The sequence below is a fragment of the Acipenser ruthenus genome, chromosome 35, assembly GCF_902713425.1.
Source record: "Acipenser ruthenus chromosome 35, fAciRut3.2 maternal haplotype, whole genome shotgun sequence".
In the NCBI taxonomy this organism is placed as follows: Eukaryota; Metazoa; Chordata; class Actinopteri; order Acipenseriformes; family Acipenseridae; genus Acipenser; species Acipenser ruthenus.
The window spans coordinates 8,063,453-8,075,225 of record NC_081223.1 but is presented as its reverse complement, the minus strand read 5'-3'; the positions used below and the strand labels follow the sequence as shown (position 1 = coordinate 8,075,225).

Here is an 11,773-nt window from a genome sequence, read left to right as displayed (position 1 = left end):
AAAGGTTTAAAGGGAGAGAGCGCGAGATGGAAAAAAACGTATTTTGCCGTTGTCTCTTGTACTGTCTATAAAGATTTGATGAACCGGAAGTATTTGCAGCGTATTGCTAGTGTAATCCACGTGTGTGTGTCGGTCATTAGCACCGTATGTCAAAAAAGGGGTTACAAAAATACAAATGGATTTTTGCTACCGTAACCGACGAGAATGGAGGACTGCAAACCAAAAGCAAACAGAAAGTTTGAATTGGACATGAAGGGGTCAGAAACGAAGAACATACACACAAAAGGTAGGCTACAGTTCAGCACGCTTAGCCATAATATTACAAAGGGGCTAATTTAAGAACCCTTCAGATCTAGTTTGTAAATTGCTTTTTATAATATTGTTTTGCAAACTCCAATTTTCAATACATTACGTTTCATAGCAGCTTACATCATAACAACCTTTTTACTGGAGCAATCTAGGAGGTCAAATGTCTTCTGCGTTCCCCTCCCACCGGCTAGAAAACTTACTGGCGTTTTCTAAATCTTTTTTTCTTCTGCCTTGCATTTTAAAATATTGTGGGTTTGCACTTTTATATTTTTAATGATTGTTTACTATTTATTTAGTGTCGTCTTCCATTGTATTGTGATTTATTTATTTCTTTTGTCAAATGTAATGTCGTTGATGTTAAACAAGCGCGTCAATACAAACTCGTGTCTAATAGTAAACAATCACGACATTAAAAGCACGCGAATCTAATGAAAATACGCGCATTTGCATTACAAAAATAATAATTCAAAATGCAGTCCTGCTCTTATGTATACGTAATACACACAGGTATAACGATATATAACGTTTTTTTCTATTCTAAAACTGGATCATATGCTAATCATCGTTCTGAAATGATGTGATTTTCAATCTTTTTGTTTTAAAAAAAATATATATAAAAAACGTACCTGTACTTGCTACAACTGGTTGTAGCAAAACACTGAAAAATAATACTGTCCGAAACATTGTGACAGTGCACACATTCTGATTTCCCGAAACAACATTCAGTTGTTGTTCTTGCATCAGCTACTGTTTTAGTAAACTATATAACAAACATTGTGGTGTGACATTTGGCCCCTCCCCTGCCCTGCCCGCCCTCTGATTCATATCCTGCCCTCCTTCTTTGGAGACTGTGTTCAATTATCCGTTTGTTTCTATTGCAACAATACTGTTAGAACGGAACCCTATAAAAATGTACCACTGGATTTTGGAACAAGGTACGATGGTATCTGTGAAAGTACAATTGTATTGTATAATATGTGTCCTACACCATCAATGTACATTCCTTGTGTTACAATAATGCAGTACAACCATAATAATAATAGTATAGCTACACTATAAAACCGTGGTACATTTTTATAGGGGTAGAGCTTCACACAATCTACATTTACTTAATCGTATTAAAACAAGTGTGCGTCATTCTCATCTTATTTACAATGTAAAACTGACCTGCTTACATGTCTGTATACACAGTATAATATAGGAAGCTGAAGTTCAGGTCGTCACTCATATTATTTGCAGCCCAGTTTTTGTTCTGTCCTTTAAGCTCATATGCCAATTGATTTATCAAAGTTGAATGATGATCCCTTTGTTTAAGCCCCTTTGGTTAAATCCTGTTGACCTGCTTTTTGTCTGTGAGTATCCCACAAGGATCATCCCTTCTACAAGTGCATGTAACCTGGCCCAACATGGATTTGTGTGGCACATATGCCAATGGAGTTTGTATGTCATAGCTAAATATCCCTGTGCCATGTATTTACATATCCTAAATGAAATACAGACTGAAATTAGAATTTCAAAGTAGATGTAAAATAAAAAATACAGGCCTGTGTAAACCACTGTGCAATCTCAGTACCAGTCAAAAGTTTGAGTACACCTGCTTGAAACCAGGTTTGTCATGATTATCTATGCTTTTAACTGTACAAACTTGTCTATAAACACTTAATATTTCATTATATGATACGTGTACTTGTATAAGCTGATAATCATAAGTGAATTGCATTCCAAAATTTTATTTTTAAATGAAAATGTAAATCTTGTCAATTTCAATGAAATGGTCACCCAAAGCAAGGGGATTTCAGTCTGAAGCCCAAGTCAGTTAAAAGTCTGAAATGTGTATAACACTGTGTTAGAACACTGGCCTAAGTATAAAAGTGTCTTTGTTAGATGTTCTCCGAGTTAACTAGCATGTTACCTAATTAACCTTTCGTCACCAATTATTGTTAACAGGTGAGGGTCCATGATTACTATAAATATAGGTAGCATAGGCATAAGTTTGTCATTCCTGAATGTAAGGGAGCAGAAAATGGCAAAATACGCTCACTTAAGCAAAGAAAAAAGTCTGCAATTACTTTAAGAAATGAAGGTCAATCTTTAAGACAAATCGCAAGAACTTTGCAAGTGTCTGTAACTGCTGTGGCCAAGACCATCAAACGATTTGAAGAAACTGGCACTGAGGAGGACCAAACAGGGTCAGGCAGGCCAAGGGTGACCTCAGAATCGGAGAACAAGTTCATCTGAGTTACAGGTCGGCGATTTACTGCCCCTGAAATACAAGCTCAGCTAAATGCTACTAGAAGTACAGATGTTTCAACATCAACTGTTATTATTATTATCATTATTTATTTCTTAGCAGATGCCCTTATCCAGGGCGACTTACAATTGTTACAAGATATCACATTATTTTTTAAATACAACTATCCATTTATACAGTTGGGTTTTTGATGGAGCAATCTAGGCAAAGTACCTTGCTCAAGGGTACAGCAGCAGTGTCCCCTACCAGGGATTGAACCCACGACCCTCCGGTCAAGAGTCCAAAGCCCTAACCACTACTCCACACTGCTGCCCTGTTCAGAGGAGATTGCGTGAAGCTGGCCTAACTGGAAGAATTGCTGCAAAGAAACCATTGTTAAGAGTGCAGAATATGGAAGAGACTTGCCTGGGCCAAAAAACACAGAAACTGGATGTTTGAGGAGTGGAAGTCGGTCTTATGGACCGATGAGTCAAAATTTGAAATATTTGGGTCCAACCACCGAGTATTTGTAAGATGCAGAGAGGGTGAGTGCATGAGTTCTGCATGTGTGGTTCCCACTGTCAAGCATGGAGGAGGCAGTGTCGTAGTCTGGGGTTGCTTTGCTGGTGACAGAGTTGGTGATCTTTACCAAGTCCATGGCAAGCTCAACCAGCATGGCTATCATAGCATACTTCAGAGGCATGCCATTCCATCAGGATTATGGCTAGTTGGGCAGTCCTTCATTCTTCAGCAAGATAATGACCCGAAACACACCTCAAAGTTGTGCAAGAACTATCTGGTGAAGAAGGAAAGTGAAGGACAACTCAATATGATGACCTGGCCTGCCCAGTCTCCAGACCTCAATCCCATAGAACTTGTATGGGACGAACTGGACAGAAGAGTCAAAGCAAAGCTACCCACAAGAGCCCTACATCTCTGGGAATTGCTACAGAAGAGCTGGGAAGACATGTCGGGTGATTTCCTGCTGAAACTTGTTAACCGAATGCCTCGTGTTTGTGAGGCTGTTATTAAGGCAAAGGGTGGCTATTTTGAGGAATCCAAGATTTAGAGACAATTTTCAATTTTCTTGAACATTGCTTTGATACTCCTTATGTTTTGTTTTGTATATTGTAGCATGCGTTTTCATTTTCAAGTATTTACAGAAATGTATATGACGTAAAACATTATCAATTATGAAAAAAAACCTAGTTTCCAGCAAGTGTACTCAAGCTTTTGACTGGTACTGTCTCTCTGTGTGTGTGTGTGTGTGTGTGTGTATATATATATATATATATATATATATATATAATATATATATATATATATATATATATATATATATATATATATATATATATATATATATATATATAATTATATATATTATATACACAGACATGTTCAAATTTGTTGGTACCCTTACAGCTCATTGAAATAATGCTTCATTCCTCCTGAAAAGTGATGAAATTAAAAGCTATTTTATCATGTATACTTGCATGCCTTTGGTATGTCATAGAATAAAGCAAAGAAGCTGTGAAAAGAGATGAATTATTGCTTATTCTACAAAGATATTCTAAAATTGCCTGGACACATTTGTTGGTACCCCTTAGAAAAGATAATAAATAATTGGATTATAGTGATATTTCAAACTAATTAGTTTCTTTAATTAGTATCACACATGTCTCCAATCTTGTAATCAGTCATTCAGCCTATTTAAATGGAGAAAAGTAGTCACTGTGCTGTTTGGTATCATTGTGTGCACCACACTGAACATGGACCAGAGAAAGCAAAGGAGAGAGTTGTCTGAGGAGATCAGAAAGAAAATAATAGACAAGCATGGTAAAGGTAAAGGCTACAAGACCATCTCCAAGCAGCTTGATGTTCCTGTGACAACAGTTGCAAATATTATTAAGAAGTTTAAGGTCCATGGAACTGTAGCCAACCTCCCTGGGCGCGGCCGCAAGAGGAAAATCGACCCCAGATTGAACAGAAGGATAGTGCGAATGGTAGAAAAAGAACCAAGGATAACTGCCAAAGAGATAAAAGCTGAACTCCAAGGTGAAGGTACGTCAGTTTCTGATCGCACCATCCGTCGCTTTTTGAGCGAAAGTGGGCTCCATGGAAGAAGACCCAGGAGGACTCCACTTTTGAAAGAAAAACATAAAAAAGCCAGACTGGAATTTGCTTTGTGCAGCATGCACAAAGTGAATTAGATATAGGGTACATTCACTCCTGGACATGTTCACATAGATATACCAGCATGTGGATTAGTGTTTAGGGCTCGACTCTTTACCGGAGGGTTGAGGGTTCAAACCCAGATGGGGCACTGCTGCTGTACCCTTGAGCAAGCAGGTAATTCACAGATTGCTCTAGTAAAATACCCAGCTCTATAAATGGGCACAAATACAAGTCACTTTGAATAAAAGCATCAGCTAAAAAAATATCTATAGCAATTTATGTCCATATGTGAAACACACAAACACACACAAAATACAGCAATTTATCATGTAGTCACATAGAGGTGGTGATTAAATGGGTCTCTTTTAGCAAGATGCAGTTGTATTGAAGTGAAAGTGGTTGCCTATAGGTACTAAATTGGTGGCTGAAAGTGGAATTGAAGACAAAACAACCCTAACCCCAAACCCTAAATAACAAGCTGTGATGCAAATAAAAATCCAACTACAGCCTTGTATTAAAGATTATAATCATTGAACACATCTGTGATGTTTGTTGGTATAGAAATGAATTGGTAGAAAGGGAGTGGATTCTAATAGGATCTGTTACTATTAAAATTGTAAGATTTTTTTGATTACATACATAACATACACATAGGGTAGCAGTGTAGAGTAGAGGTTAGGGCCCTGGACTCTTGACTGGTGCCTATAGGTACTAAATTGGTGGCTGAAAGTGGAATTGAAGACAAAACAACCCTAACCCCAAACCCTAAATAACAAGCTGTGATGCAAATAAAAATCCAACTACAGCCTTGTATTAAAGATTATAATCATTGAACACATCTGTGATGTTTGTTGGTATAGAAATGAATTGGTAGAAAGGGAGTGGATTCTAATAGGATCTGTTACTATTAAAATTGTAAGATTTTTTTTGATTACATACATAACATACACATAGGGTAGCAGTGTAGAGTAGAGGTTAGGGCCCTGGACTCTTGACTGGAGGGTTGTGAGTTCAATCCCAGGTGGGGGACACTGCTGCTGTACCCTTGAGCAAGGTACTTTACCTAGATTGCTCCAGTAAAACCCCAACTGTATAAATGCGTAATTGTATGTAAAAGATAATGTGATATCTTGTAACAATTGTAAGTCACCCTGGATAAGGGTATCTGCTAAGAAAGGAATAATAATAATAATAATAATAATAACCACTTAATGTTTTAACAAAGAACTTGATTACAATCTTTGCTCTTATGATTTGTCATTTATATTAGGTTATAGTTTGTGGCATGGTGGTGTGGTGGTTAGTGCTGCTGCCTCACAGCTTCAGGGTCCCAGGTTTGATTCCCGTTTCAGGGGAGTTTGCATGTTCTCCCCGTGTTCGTGTTGGTTTTCACCAGGCACACCGGTTTCCTCCCCTCATCCAAAAACATACTGGTCAGGTTGATTGGTCACTCTAAATTGCTCTCTGTGTGCATGCTTGTGTGAGTGTGAGAGTTAGCCAGTGATGGACTGGTGTCCCATTCTGGGTGTAGTTCTGCCTTGCACCGTGTCTGCTGGGTTAAGCTCCAGCTCACCGTGACTCTGTATTGGATGAAGTGGTTATTGATGATGGATGGATGGTTAATATTTGTAATAATGCATTTATTGACATCCACATGTTCTCCGATTAATAAACATTTGGACTGAACATGTTTAATTTTCCCTCACATAAATTGTCAAAATCCCACATCAAGTATAATATATACATTTAGTGGTGCACAATTCTGCTCCTCCAGAGTCGCAGTCAGTCCAGCGGGTTTTTGTAGCTGTCTGTAAATCTCCAGCTGCTTAAGAGCAAATAAAAGGGTAAACTTGTCCACTTAAGCAAATTAATTCAAATCAGGTAATGAAGGCCTCGGGATAAAAAAAAAAATGAAAACCTTCTTGCCCCAGTTCTGCACCCCTGACAAAGTAGATCTAACACAGTCATTCATTCACAGTTGTCTGAAGGTTTTTTTTTTTTAATTTTTATTTAAAAGCACTTATCTGTTTTGATTGCTTTTCCTGCTTTCCTGTCAAAAGTACAATGAAAACAAACAAGGAGATCAAAATTGAAAACAAAGAACTTTATTACAAATATATAATGCAGTTTGGATATTAAAAATTAAAATGCAGTTATTTTTGACAGCTATGTTTTTTTTTTTAATGATATAGCAAGAAATAATGAATGTAAACTTGCTTTTTGTTGATATTTTAAAACCAACTCTGGGGGGATTAAATCAACATTTAGACCCATCCACTAAAACCAAATTAGAAATATGTACTTTATAGCAGTTTGATTTATCATAAGTGGACACTTTCTTCTACTAATAAATACAGCCACCATTAAATTCTGACTTTGCGATTAGCTGGTGGGTCAAGTTTTAATTTAATCCCCCCATTTCATTTACACTGAATAAAGGGTATGAATAATTATGGAGCCTACTGTATTTGCAAGTGAGTATTCCTGAGCATTCTTTATAAACAGATGTAAACAATAAGTATTAATGACTTTATGCACAATATTTTACTTGAAATTCATATTGTTCATTAAATACATTAAACAACCTTCAACAATGCTGCATGTAAAAACCATTAAATAACAAACCATCACACTGCACTGCACCCTTTAGATGCACATCCAAGTGCTTTTTTAAATGGTGGCATTTATTGGGTTTATATTTGCTTGGCTGGTATAATGGACAGTGGTACAATCTGCAGCATTGGGTACACTGTTTCACCTCAGGCAACACTCCCTCCTTTCACTGCTGTTATATGTAACTGAAATACAAAGAGCAAATTACAACATGATTAATAACCTACAATTAATGTACATCAGTGTATCTACATTGATATTGGATGAAAGTAATGTGTCTGCTAATAAATGAATAATATTAATGATCTGTAGCTAATGTGAAATTTAGAAAAAAACTGATGTATATTGGTACAGTGAGGTATATTGATGAACTAGTGACAATGGCCTCTGTACTCAAAGCATTTTTTGCACATTTTGTATTGGCATCATTTTTTTTTTTTTTTTTTTTTTTTTAGAGCTGTAAATGTTGACATAAAATGCAAGTTATGAAGTACGATCTCCTCATACACAACATCTTTACATATTAAGCATATGTGCTGTGACTTTGTTATTCCTTCTAGAAAAAGTGTCAATAATATCAAATTTGTGTAAAATGCTTTGAGTAGAGACCAGTGTTTCTGTGATTAATGCAGTGTTGTGTGTGTGTGTATATGTATGTGTGTGTGTGTGTGTGTATATATATATATATATATATATATATATATATATATATATATATATATATATATATATACAGACGTGCTCAAATTTGTTGGTACCCCTCCACAAAAAACAAAGAATGCACAATTTTCTCTGAAATAACTTGAAAACTGACAAAAGTAATTGGCATCCACCATTGTTTTATTCCATATTTAATAGAAATCAGACTTTGCTTTTGATTTTTTATTCAACATAATATTGTAAATAATAAAACAAATGAAAATGGCATGAACAAAAATGATGGGACCGCTAACCTAATATTTTGTTGCACAACCTTTAGAGGCAATCACTGCAATCAAACGTTTTCTGTAGCTCTCAATGAGACTTCTGCACCTGTTAACAGGTAGTTTGGCCCACTCTTCCTGAGCAAACTGCTCCAGCTGTCTCAGGTTTGATGGGTGCCTTCTCCAGACTGCAAGTTTCAGCTCTTTCCATAGATGTTCGATAGGATTCAGATCAGGACTCATAGAAGGCCACTTCAGAATAGTCCAATGTTTTGTTCTTATCCATTCTTGGGTGCTTTTAGCTGTGTGTTTTGGGTCATTATCCTGTTGGAGGACCCATGACCTGGGACTGAGACAGAGCTTTCTGACACTGGGCAGTACGTTTCGCTCCAGAATGCCTTGATAGTCTTGAGATTTCATTGTGCCCTGTACAGATTCAAGGCATCCTGTGCCAGGCGCAGCAAAGCAGCCCCAAAACATAACCGAGCCTCCTCCATGTTTCACTGTAGGTATGGTGTTCTTTTCTTTGAAAGCTTCATTTTTTCGTCTGTGAACATAGAGCTGATGTGACTTGCCAAAAAGCTCCAGTTTTGACTCATCTGTCCAAAGGACATTCTCCCAGAAGGATTGTGGCTTGTCAATATGCATTTTAGCAAATTCCAGTCTGGCTTTTTTATGTTTTTTCTTTCAAAAGTGGAGTCCTCCTGGGTCTTCTTCCATGGAGCCCACTTTCGCTCAAAAATCGACGGATGGTGCGATCAGAAACTGACGTACCTTCACCTTGGAGTTCAGCTTGTATCTCTTTGGCAGTTATCCTTGGTTCTTTTTCTACCATTCGCACTATCCTTCTGTTCAATGTGGGGTCGATTTTCCTCTTGCGTCCGCGCCCAGGGAGGTTGGCTACAGTTCCATGGACCTTAAACTTCTTAATAATATTTGCAACTGTTGTCACAGGAACATCAAGCTGCTTGGAGATGGTCTTGTAGCCTTTACCTTTACCATGCTTGTCTATTATTTTCTTTCTGATCTCCTCAGACAACTCTCTCCTTTGCTTTCTCTGGTCCATGTTCAGTGTGGTGCACACAATGATACCAAACAGCACAGTGACTACTTTTCTCCATTTAAATAGGCTGAATGACTGATTACAAGATTGGAGACATGTGTGATACTAATTAAAGAAACTAATTAGTTTGAAATATCACTATAATCCATTTATTTATTATCTTTTCTAAGGGGTACCAACAAATGTGTCCAGGCCATTTTAGAATATCTTTGTAGAATAAGCAATAATTCATCTCTTTTCACAGCTTCTTTGCTTTATTCTATGACATACCAAAGGCATGCAAGTATACATGATAAAATAGCTTTTAATTTCATTACTTTTCAGGAGGAATGAAGCATTATTTCAATGAGCGGTAAGGGTACCAACAAATTTGAGCATATATATAAAATATATATTATATATTTTATATATATATATATATATATATATATATATATATATATATATATATATATATATATATATATATATAATTTTAATGAGATTCACAAAAGTATGTGCACTACCTGGTGTTTACAATGTACATGGATTAACCTTTAGGTCATACTAAGGTACGCAGTCCCTCCTCTCTCTGTGTGCTTTTACAATGCTTCCCTGTGCTGTACTTTACCACTGTCCCTCCTCTCTGTGTGCTTTTGTCAGGAAAATGACTATCAGCACTCCTAGAGAATCCCTGTACCGGCAAATAAAGATGAAGAGGACAATTGGTTCCCTAGAAGAACAAAAGGCTGCTGGCCAGACTTTGGTAGAGTTGACCTTTGCACCCCACCTACCCTGTGATTGAAATACATGACACTGAAGAGAGTGAGCTGGTGTGTGTCTTCACTGTCAGCAGCAATTGAAAGCAGTGCTAGTCAGTGCAATACTCAAAACCTGCCTGAGGATCAGAGAAAAGGAATGTGGCATGCCATTGCTTTGAAAATGGAGGACAGAGAACCAGAATTAGCAACAACTGGCTGGAAGCCAGCTGCTGTGTGAGTAACCCAGCCCAGAAATTACCTACAGCTTAAAATGTCCAGAAGAACAAAAACACCAAGCCAACTGTTTTGTGAATTGTTATTATTAATTCATTCCGTTGCAGACACCCTTAACCAGGGCGACTTACGATAATTTTTTTAGTTTTACATACAATTACTCATTTATACAGCTGAGTTTTTACTGGAGCAGTCTAGGAGGTAAAGTCCCTGCCAGCTTGCTGAAGGGTACAGCAGCAGTGTGTCCCCCACCTGGGATTGAACCCACACAAAACCCTCCACTCAAGAGTCCAGAGCTCCCCTTACCACTACTCCACACTTTTAGCTTTGGCTAACTATCAAAAATGGCTAAGAAAGCAAAAATCAAGTCACCTAACCTAGAGTTTTTGGCTGACTATGTTAAGCGGCCAAAAGGAAAACAAAAACCTACAATCTTAGGCTGACTATCAGAAATGGAACTCTATAAAAATCTTTTTCACAGAAAAGCAGAAGACACTTGGTTAGGAGACGCTACGATGACCACTTATCCTGAAACAGACTTTCATGTGCCAGATCAACTCATGTGCCAGATCAACTGTTTTAGCTCTACTGTAGATCTACATTTCTTACTATATCTTTGGGTTCTATTTTTAGGTCTTTGTTTGTTTTTGATCCCAGTTGCCTGTTTTTGCATTGTTAAGTTTTACCCATGTATGGGCATGCCTGCTTATTCTTGTCTGCAAGGATTAGAGGTGGTTGCTGTCATGTGAACTTTTAATAAACTCAGCCAGCCGGGAAAAGGAAACCATTCAGGTTTAAAAAAAAAAAAAAACACCCACAGAGGAAACTGAGAAACAACCTTCTGTGTTAATGGATCTTTGTAGTCTGCATTGCAAACCTTAAAAACAAACAAACAAATGTAACAGAGACAGACAGACAGCTATTTTTAATAATCAGATTTAGTAAGATTTCACAATCCTTGGGATTAAGAGATTTATTATATATATATATATATATATATATATATATATATATATATATATATATATATATATATATACAGTGCCCTCTGGATTTTTTCATACCCTTCATAGACTATAATGGGATTTAGCAAAATAAATGCAAGTGTACGTTCAGTATTTGTTGCATAAATGAATGAAAACAGTAATATTTTCAGACATTCAGTATTGGACTTCGCAAAAGTATATTTGTCCAATATATTTGCATGTTTTTTCAAAAACTGAAGGTTCAAAATTATCCATCCATCCATCCATCCATTATGATAACCGCTTATTCATTTAGCCGGAGCCTAACCCGGCAGACACAGGGAAGGCAGGACTACACCCTGGACAGGACGCCAGACCATCGCATGGCACCACACACAAAGAGGGCAATTTAGAGTGACCAAACAACCTGACCAGCATGTCTTTTGACTGTGGGAGGAAACTAGAGTACCCATAGAAAACCCACAATGCAAACACATTGGGGAGAACATGCAAACTCC

At 37.2% G+C, this 11,773-nt stretch overlaps 1 long non-coding RNA gene across 1 annotated transcript; it reads left to right on the top strand.

The window, feature by feature from the left end:
• Positions 1 to 51: 51 nt before the first annotated feature.
• Positions 52 to 11,133, top strand: LOC131705093 (uncharacterized). Its single transcript, XR_009310178.1, has 2 exons — positions 52 to 286; positions 9,959 to 11,133. It is a non-coding gene; the product is annotated as an uncharacterized LOC131705093 (long non-coding RNA).
• Positions 11,134 to 11,773: the final 640 nt, after the last annotated feature.